Genomic DNA, 8099 nt, shown 5'->3' with positions numbered 1-8099 from the left:
CCCCCCCGACCCCCGGAGGGCGCGGGCGGAGCGCGCCGGGCGGGGAGCTCGGCGCCCGCCCGGGGGAGGCAGCCGGGGATGGGGTGGGAGGGGAGGGGTGGGGGGGAGGCAGCCTCTCCAAGAGGCGCCGGCGCCGCCGCTGCCCTGCCTGCCGCCGGCTCCCGGGCCCGCGGAGCGCTCGCTGCATCTCCCCCCCAAGTCCGGGGTCGGTGTGCCGCGCGATTGCACTTGACTTTGGCTTTTTGCAAACTTATCAATACTGACGTAACGTGCGGATCAATGCAAAGGGAAGTTTGGGAGGGGGCTCTGCGGGAGGCGGGAGCGCGGGGCGCCTGCCCCCCGCTTGCACCTGTCTACCCCCGGCTCCCGGCATTGCACACTTAAAAAAAAAGTTAATAGTTTGCAATGCATTTTTTTTCTTTTGCCATCGGAGCACACACAACACGTGCCTCTGGCTGCCGCCGCTCCTCCACCAGATAGGCTCGGGATTCGAGGGTCGCAGCCGGCACTTGGGGCTGCATAGACTCGCCCGCGGCCGGCGGGAGGGTGGGAACCGCCCGGGGGCGCCACTGAGTCGTGGGAAATGTCACCACCACCGCCCACAGTTTCCGCACCATTATATTATTATTGGCAGGGAGGGGGTGCTACGTCTGAGCAGCAGCTCAGGGTTCTTTACGGGGGCGGTGAGGGCAGGGCTTCAGGTCTTTTGAAATAGGGATTCCTGTTATTATTATTCGGGGGGACTTTAACCCAATTGTAGGGGCTCCCCCACAACTTTGCGAGATGAAGCCCTTTTTCTGTGATGATGATTATTGGAGGTTTTATTATTTGGTTCTGAACCAAACCTTGGGAGGGCCTTTTCCCCCAATGGGCTGGTTTTATTGTTTGACTGTTGAGGGGGGCCCTAACCCTGCTGTGGGAGCTCCAGATCCTTAACAACCTTGGAGGTTTCTGCTATTGTTACCATCATTATTATCCGGGGCTCCGTTCTTTGCAATGTGACATTCCTTTCTTTTTTTTTTTTTTCATTTATTTTATTGCATTTTAGGTTTTGGGTGCCCATCGATGATAGACTGGACAGGGAAAATGTGACATTCCTTTATTTTGATTGTCTTTGGGGAGAGGGTCTAGAGGCTGGCTAGAGGGAGGTTCCGATCCTTTGCAATTTTTCAGACTCTGGACAACCAGGGAGACCAGATTTCTTGTTTCTCATTTTTCTGTATTTTTCTTTCTCCTCTGAGCAAGCTCGAGGTCCCTTTTCCTCCAGACATCTCACCTCTGGGGGAGCTCATACTCCCAGCCCCCTCCATCAGCAACCCCCCTTACCTACCCCTGCCACCACTCCAAAAGGTGAGGTTACCCTTCCTCTCTTGCTTATTCCCCTGACACAAAGCACCCCACCCTCTCCCCCACCCAAAAAAGGAGGCATGTTTTTCCTTTTTCTCTGATCAAAAGACTTGCTTTTATGGACAGCACATGGAAATTATATTCTTTTTATGACCCAGCTTGGACTTCTGACATCACTCTTGGTCTGGGACAATAGATCAATACAGTGGGTTATAAAAAAGATAAAGTTTAGAAGAGTTATAAAGGAGAGACAATCATGATGGATATTTTTGATGATTTTCCAATATTTGTGTCTCAGAGCACGTGCTTTGAGGCAATTAAAGGTTTTAATGTAATGTAAATAATTGTTTCATAAATGCTTCGGAAGAAGGTGTGATCTTTCTGAGCAATCATTTGAGCTGTTTAAAAAATGTAATGTGATTTAAACAAGGATACAGTATTTCTGTCTCCATCCCCATACATTTTCCATGAGGTCTGGGTAAATATATTAATGCAGCAGTTGAAAGACGTGTAAGACCAAAAGTACTGCGTTCACCAAGATGTAATGAATTAGGCCTAGTTAGCAATTCCGAGTGGTCTGTTTCCCTGCCAGATTAAATTGCGCGTGATGTGTGGTTTATCTCAGCTCCCGATAACTTCAGGTTTAAATTACAGCTCTCATTTTGCAAAATGAATTTAGGGAAATTTCATAACTATCACATTACAATTTTTTAAATGGCTACATTTTTCTCCTGAGCATCTCTGTAAAGCTTGTGGCTTCCTTGTCTTTGAGTCTGTTTTTTAAAGTCTTGTAATAAAAAATCTAGAGTGAGTGTGAAACCCTTCCAAGCAATGTTTAACAAGCCAAGGGTTTGATGAAAAAAAATTTATTTTAAACTTACATCTGATTTTGCAGTAACAGGACACATTGACATCAGGTACCTCCTGATATGCTGTATTTAGAAGGACACATCACTTCTGTGGTATTCCTGCCAAAGGGGTATAATCTAAACCTAATTGTGAAGAAATATCAGACAACCCCAAATGGAGGGGAAAATTCTACAAAATAAACAGCCTGTTTTCTTCAAAAATGTCAGTGGCATATGCAACACACAAAATAATGGGGGAACTATTTCAGATTAAAGGAAATGAAAGAGACTTGACAAGTGATTATAACATATGATCCTGGATTTTCTTTTACTATAAAGTGGATTAATAACCAATGGCAAATTTAAAATAAAGTCAATAGATCAGATAATAGTGTTGTGTCAATGTTAATTTCCTGATTTTGACTATTATACTGTGGCTATGTAACAAAATATCCTAGTTTTTAGAGAACACACTGAAGTATTTAGGGATAAAGGGACAGACATCATGTCTCCAACTCTCAAGCAGTGCAAATGAAAATAATATGTATCTATTTGTTTATCTATATTTATCTACCTAGAGAGAGGGATAAAGCAATGTTGCAAAATGTTAACATTTGAAGATTCTAGGTGACTAGTACTCAGAAATTCCTTTCCTTCTACTTTCCTGGCAAGATTTCTAGGAATCTTAAAGTATATTAAAATTAAAATTTAAAAGAAAAAATAGGTAAATCTAGATCTGACTTCGTTTCACCTGTTAGGGACTACTGGCTTCCAAATAAAAATTCTGCATGGGACTTTCTACTTTCCTTACCGAAGTAGGCTTTACCTTTGACCCAGTAGGAAATTGCCACAGCAAGCATGCTTACCGACGAGCAGCGAGAAAATCCAATAATTCAGATTGTTTTAAGTCTGTGATATTTTTAAATGACTTAATGCAGTGGGTCTCTGAAGAATTCCAACAATTTTAATGGTAGACACTTGCAGTCCCACAGAGGAATGGGTTGCTACATAAATACTGAATGATCGTGTCTTTCTGTCTGGGCTAAAACATATTAGCTTTGCCTAGTGGCTTATTGCTTTATTCACAAAATAAATTTCAGCCATCTCTCCCCGCCATATTCCAAGTGCATCTCGTGCCTGTGCTTATTAGATGTGGGGGCTTCTACTCCAAAGGCATCTGTAACCGTCTCAGACTTAGCAATAATGAATTAAGCAGTTAAGTGTTTACCCCCAAACAGAGTTAGTTGGGGAAATATTATTATGGGTGGTCCTTAATGAAGGATAATAAGCCAGGAATTTCAGACTTTGTCAGCAGACAATGGTCTTAGATTTAAGAACTAAAGCACTAATATTTTAAATATTTTTGTGAAAATATTTCATGTTTTTAGCATGTTCTTAGCACACTCTCTGCACACACGCACGTACACAGGCAAAAACTTAAACAGGTTCCAGATTAATTCCTGATTCCCAAAGACTCACACATCAAGATAAGTATTAAAAATGTAGAAAAGAAAGTACCTCCCCTCCCCCAGAGGAATCAGAGGGCAGCTTGGAGCAGCCTATCCTAAAAGCAGAAGCAGACAGAGAGCTGGGATCCTTTAGGAAATTCACTAACTGTGCAAGAATCCCGGGGAAGATAATGGCAGGTCCTTAGCCACAGACATAATGATATGCGAAATCCCCAGGATCAAAGCTGAAACAAAAGAAAATGTCCTTCGGTAGCTTCGCATTGCCCACTGCAGCTGCCAGGCAGGGAGAAAAACAACTACAGAATCCGAATTCATCTGAAAGTATTAAACAGCCCTAAGAGTAAGGGATATAGGACTGTCTGGCAGACACCTGCAGGATGTGTTCCTGCAGGCTGGCCTGTGGTTAGGTCCAGGATCCTTTGGCTAGAGTGACCTGCTACAAGGTCTAATCCTGACATGATGCTGTCAACCACTGCCACTGGTAAACACCTACTGGTTGTTGGATGCTTTATAAATAAACCACTAGCATAACATAGCGGCTAGGCACATAGCAGCTAGGCGCATAGTGTTTAGGAGCATAGAACATAGTGGTCAGTAGCCATCTGGAGCCAGATTGTCTGGGTGTGAATTTCAACTCTGCCACTTACAAGCTCTGTGACCTTGGCAAGTTATTTCACCTGTGCCTCATTTTCTTCATGTATACAATGGCACTAATAACCGCACCATAGCATACATGCAATAAGGATTAAATGAGTTGATCTACGTGAAGCACTGTGTAAATGCATAGCATCTACTAGAGCTCATTATTATTGGCCTCACAATGGACTGGGCAGGGATTGGTATTCCCATATGGCAGATGCAAAGACTAAGTCCTGGAGAGAAGTGGCTGGCTCATGGTCACATGGTTGTAAAGGGGCAGAACCAGGACTAATGCCTGGGTTCACTCACAGCAAGTCAGAGCTCTTTGCACTGGAGGCTGCTCTGCCTTTCATGGAGGGGAGAATGGGTGCAAAAGCAGACTCCCAGAAAGCAAGGGCTGCAACATGAGCCATGCGCTGGTGCCCAGTGAGCAATGCTCAGTGCGGAGAAACAACAAGAGAGACAGGCTCCCTTGACCTGATTTCCCTCCAATGCCAGGGACTAGTTAAATAAGCGATCGTGTATTCAAGCTGTGCTGGTCATTCTCCTTTTTCTCCTCTCCTGCACCTGCTGAGTGCCCAGGAAGCTGACCTCTGTGGACTACATCTCCCAGGCTCCCTTGCTCTCTGACTTTGACTTGGATTTGGCCAGTGGGAGGTCCTGGTAGGAGACAAGAAGGCAGAAGGAGAGAAGGCTGGGGTGTTCATTCCCTGGCTCTCTCCCTACTTTGCTGCCATTTTGGCCATGACTAGGTCCTTCTACAGATGCAGCCCCTGTCAAGCTGTCCCCATCCTGCTCTCACTGTGTCCCAGCAACTGCTCCCTCTTCTTCCTGCTTCAGGTCTGAGATGGAAATGTTTTTCCCCTGTTGCTGGCACCTGGTGGCCTCAACATTCCCCTGCCCACAGACCTCTGCAGACAGTCTCCTCATTTCAAAATCCCAGCCAAGGCTGGACATGGTGGCTTACACCTGTAATCACAGTACTTTGGAAGGCCGAGGCAGAAGGATCACTCGAGGTCAGGAGTTCAAGACAAGCCTGGCCAACATGGTGAAACCCTGTCTCTACTAACAATACAAAAATTAACTGGGCATGGTGGCAGGTACCTGTAATCCCAGATACTCAGGAGTCTAAGACAGGAGAATCACTTGAACCCCTGGGAGGTGGAGGCTGCAGTTAGCTGAGATTGCACCACTGCACTCCAGCCTGAATGACAGAGCAAAACTCCATCTAAAAAAATTAAAACCACACAAAAATTCCCAGCCGAGCCTCTCTGCTGGGGCCCTTACTGACCCCTACCATGGAACACAATTCAATTGTTAAGAAAGGTGAGGGCTATTTCTATATGTTGTGGCATATATTTATATGTGTCTATGATAGATGGTAAACATAACCAGATTATAGAACAGCATTATGGAATAATATTTTTCCTTAAAATGTGGTACTTTGGAAAAAGTCAACAAAACTAGATATCAAAGAGTTAACAGATACTAGTTCTGGAAAATGGGCTTACAGATCCTTATCATTTCTTTTTTGTTGTTGTTGCTTTTTATTTGTTTGTTTTGAGACAGGGTCTTGCTCTGTTGCCCAGGCTAGAGTGCAGGGGTGCAAGCATAGCTCATCGCAGCCTCAATCTCCTGGGCTCAAGAGAGCCTCCCACTTCAGCCCGAAGTAGCTGGGACTACAGGTGCATACCACCGTGTCCAGCTAATTTTTTATTTTAATTTCTGTAGAGATGGGGTCTCTCTATGACCCCAGCCATGTTGCCCAGGCAGATCTCAAACTCTTGGGCTCAAATGAGCCTCCCATCTCAGCCTCCCAAAGTGCTGGGATTGCAACCATGAGCTACCATTACCAGATAATTTCTACATCATTATTTTAAACTTTTTTATGAGCACAAATTTATTTTTTCATTAAGAATCTTGATGAAAGATTCTTGGGGGCGAGGGAGGGTCTGCTTCTTCCTGGGACCCTGACTCATACACATACCACATTCACCTGAGATGTGTATCAAAGATCTGACTGAATAGTGAGATTCCATGTTCATGGCTGGAAGAATTAACAGGTTGATGTCATTTCTCCTCAAGTTAATGCATACATTTAAGGCCATTCCAATGAAAACCTCAATAAGGATTTTCGTGAAACTTGACAAGTCCATCTCAAAAATTCTTACAAAGATGCAAGGGTCAAGAACAGCTGAGGCAAGTTTGAGGAGTAACAAGATAGGAGAATCATTCCTATCAGAGATGAAGGCTTCTTATAAAGCTGTAATAACAGAGAGCAAGGCAGACACATAGACCCAAGGGACAAAATCAAAAGCCCAGAAACAGACTCATATAAATTTAGAACCAACACACGAGTAGATGGCAGAGCTGGCATAATAAACTAGTGGAGAAAGGATAGACTTCATTTTCAATATGATGCCGGACCAGCTGGCTGCCCATATGGGAAAAATACAATTAGATCTCTACCTCACACCATACACAAAGATTAGCCCCAGGTGGAGATGTCGGTACACATGTATTTAAAGAAAGAAATTCAACTTGTTCCTTTTATCAAACAGCACAGAACATTGGAATGGAAGAATCATATTGTGATTAATCTGACTTCACTATGGCATGTCTGTCTGTTTTAAAGCATCCTAATAGCTCTGGTAGTATAATAGCCCAGGTTTCCTTCCCGAACTGGATTGTGGCCAGAACCAGGACTGAATTTTCTTTGAGCATCCCCAGATTGAAATGCCACTTGGAAGCTGGCAGCTTCCAGGAGGTTTAGAGACACTCACTCACCAAAGGTTCTAGGCCCCTGCTCTGCACAGACTCTTCCTTGGGCACACAACGTATGAGCCTCTGAGAAGCTGGCCCCAGGGCGGGCACCTGCCTTCCAGGTCTGCATTCCTATTTTAGCAGCCCAGTGCATAAAGGAGACAGTGACTGAAGTCCTCAGAAAAAAACACCGTGGACTTCCGGGCACCCATCTGACCCTCCGTCTCACCCAGATCTCATTCATCTGGCCTGGGTAGTGATGCATTCCTCCATCGGCATCCAGAACTGTGGGCTCCCAAAGGCAACATTAGCCTTGTCTGTGCTCTGTGAAGAACTGAGTCTTCCAGCACACCCCCTCATCTGCCCAAATAAAACTCCGCAAACGGGAACCCCAAAGCCTCAGTGAGGAGTGCAGACTATTGCTACAGCTTTTCTTAAGGGCAAGGCACGGAGGGCTTACCGCCTTCAGATCCTCTTTGCTTCTTTCTCTCCCCTAAGTCCCCTTCTTTAAAGCGGCCTCTCCAGGCTCTATTTTTAATGTCTCTCCCTACAAACGGCTCATTCGTCTTCTCTCACTCATCGCTCACTCTCTGATTCTCAGCTCCTTCTTCTTCTCCCTCTTCCTTTGTTCTTCTTCCTCCTTGGGCTCACATTTCTCCTCCCTCTTCTTCGAATCGGAGGTGCTCACATTTAATCTCATCAGCAAAACATGGGCCTGGAGCCAAGCAAAAAAAGAAAGAATTCTTCGATTCCTTTGGTAAGCCAGGGAGATGTGGGTGCTCACATTTTCTTTGTCCCTCTCCCCGATCATCATCATTGTCATCGTCATCGTTGTTGTCATAATGGTGCCTACTATGCACCGTCCCCAGCATTCTCCCCAAATCTTACATTGAGCATGCCTGTGTCCATTTTACACAGAAGTAAACTGAGGCTCAGAGAGCTGGAATAGCCCACCTGAGTTCACTCAGCAGGACAATGGCTGAGCATAATTTGGAAGCTGGTCGGGAAAAGGTGCACCCTTTGGCAGCCCCGC

Source organism: Sapajus apella, unplaced genomic scaffold (genome assembly GCF_009761245.1).
Source record: "Sapajus apella isolate SASKATOON/1434 unplaced genomic scaffold, GSC_monkey_1.0 scaffold2, whole genome shotgun sequence".
NCBI classification, from domain to species: Eukaryota; Metazoa; Chordata; class Mammalia; order Primates; family Cebidae; genus Sapajus; species Sapajus apella.
The sequence above is the reverse complement of the archived record's forward strand: the minus strand, read 5'-3'. Positions refer to the sequence as shown.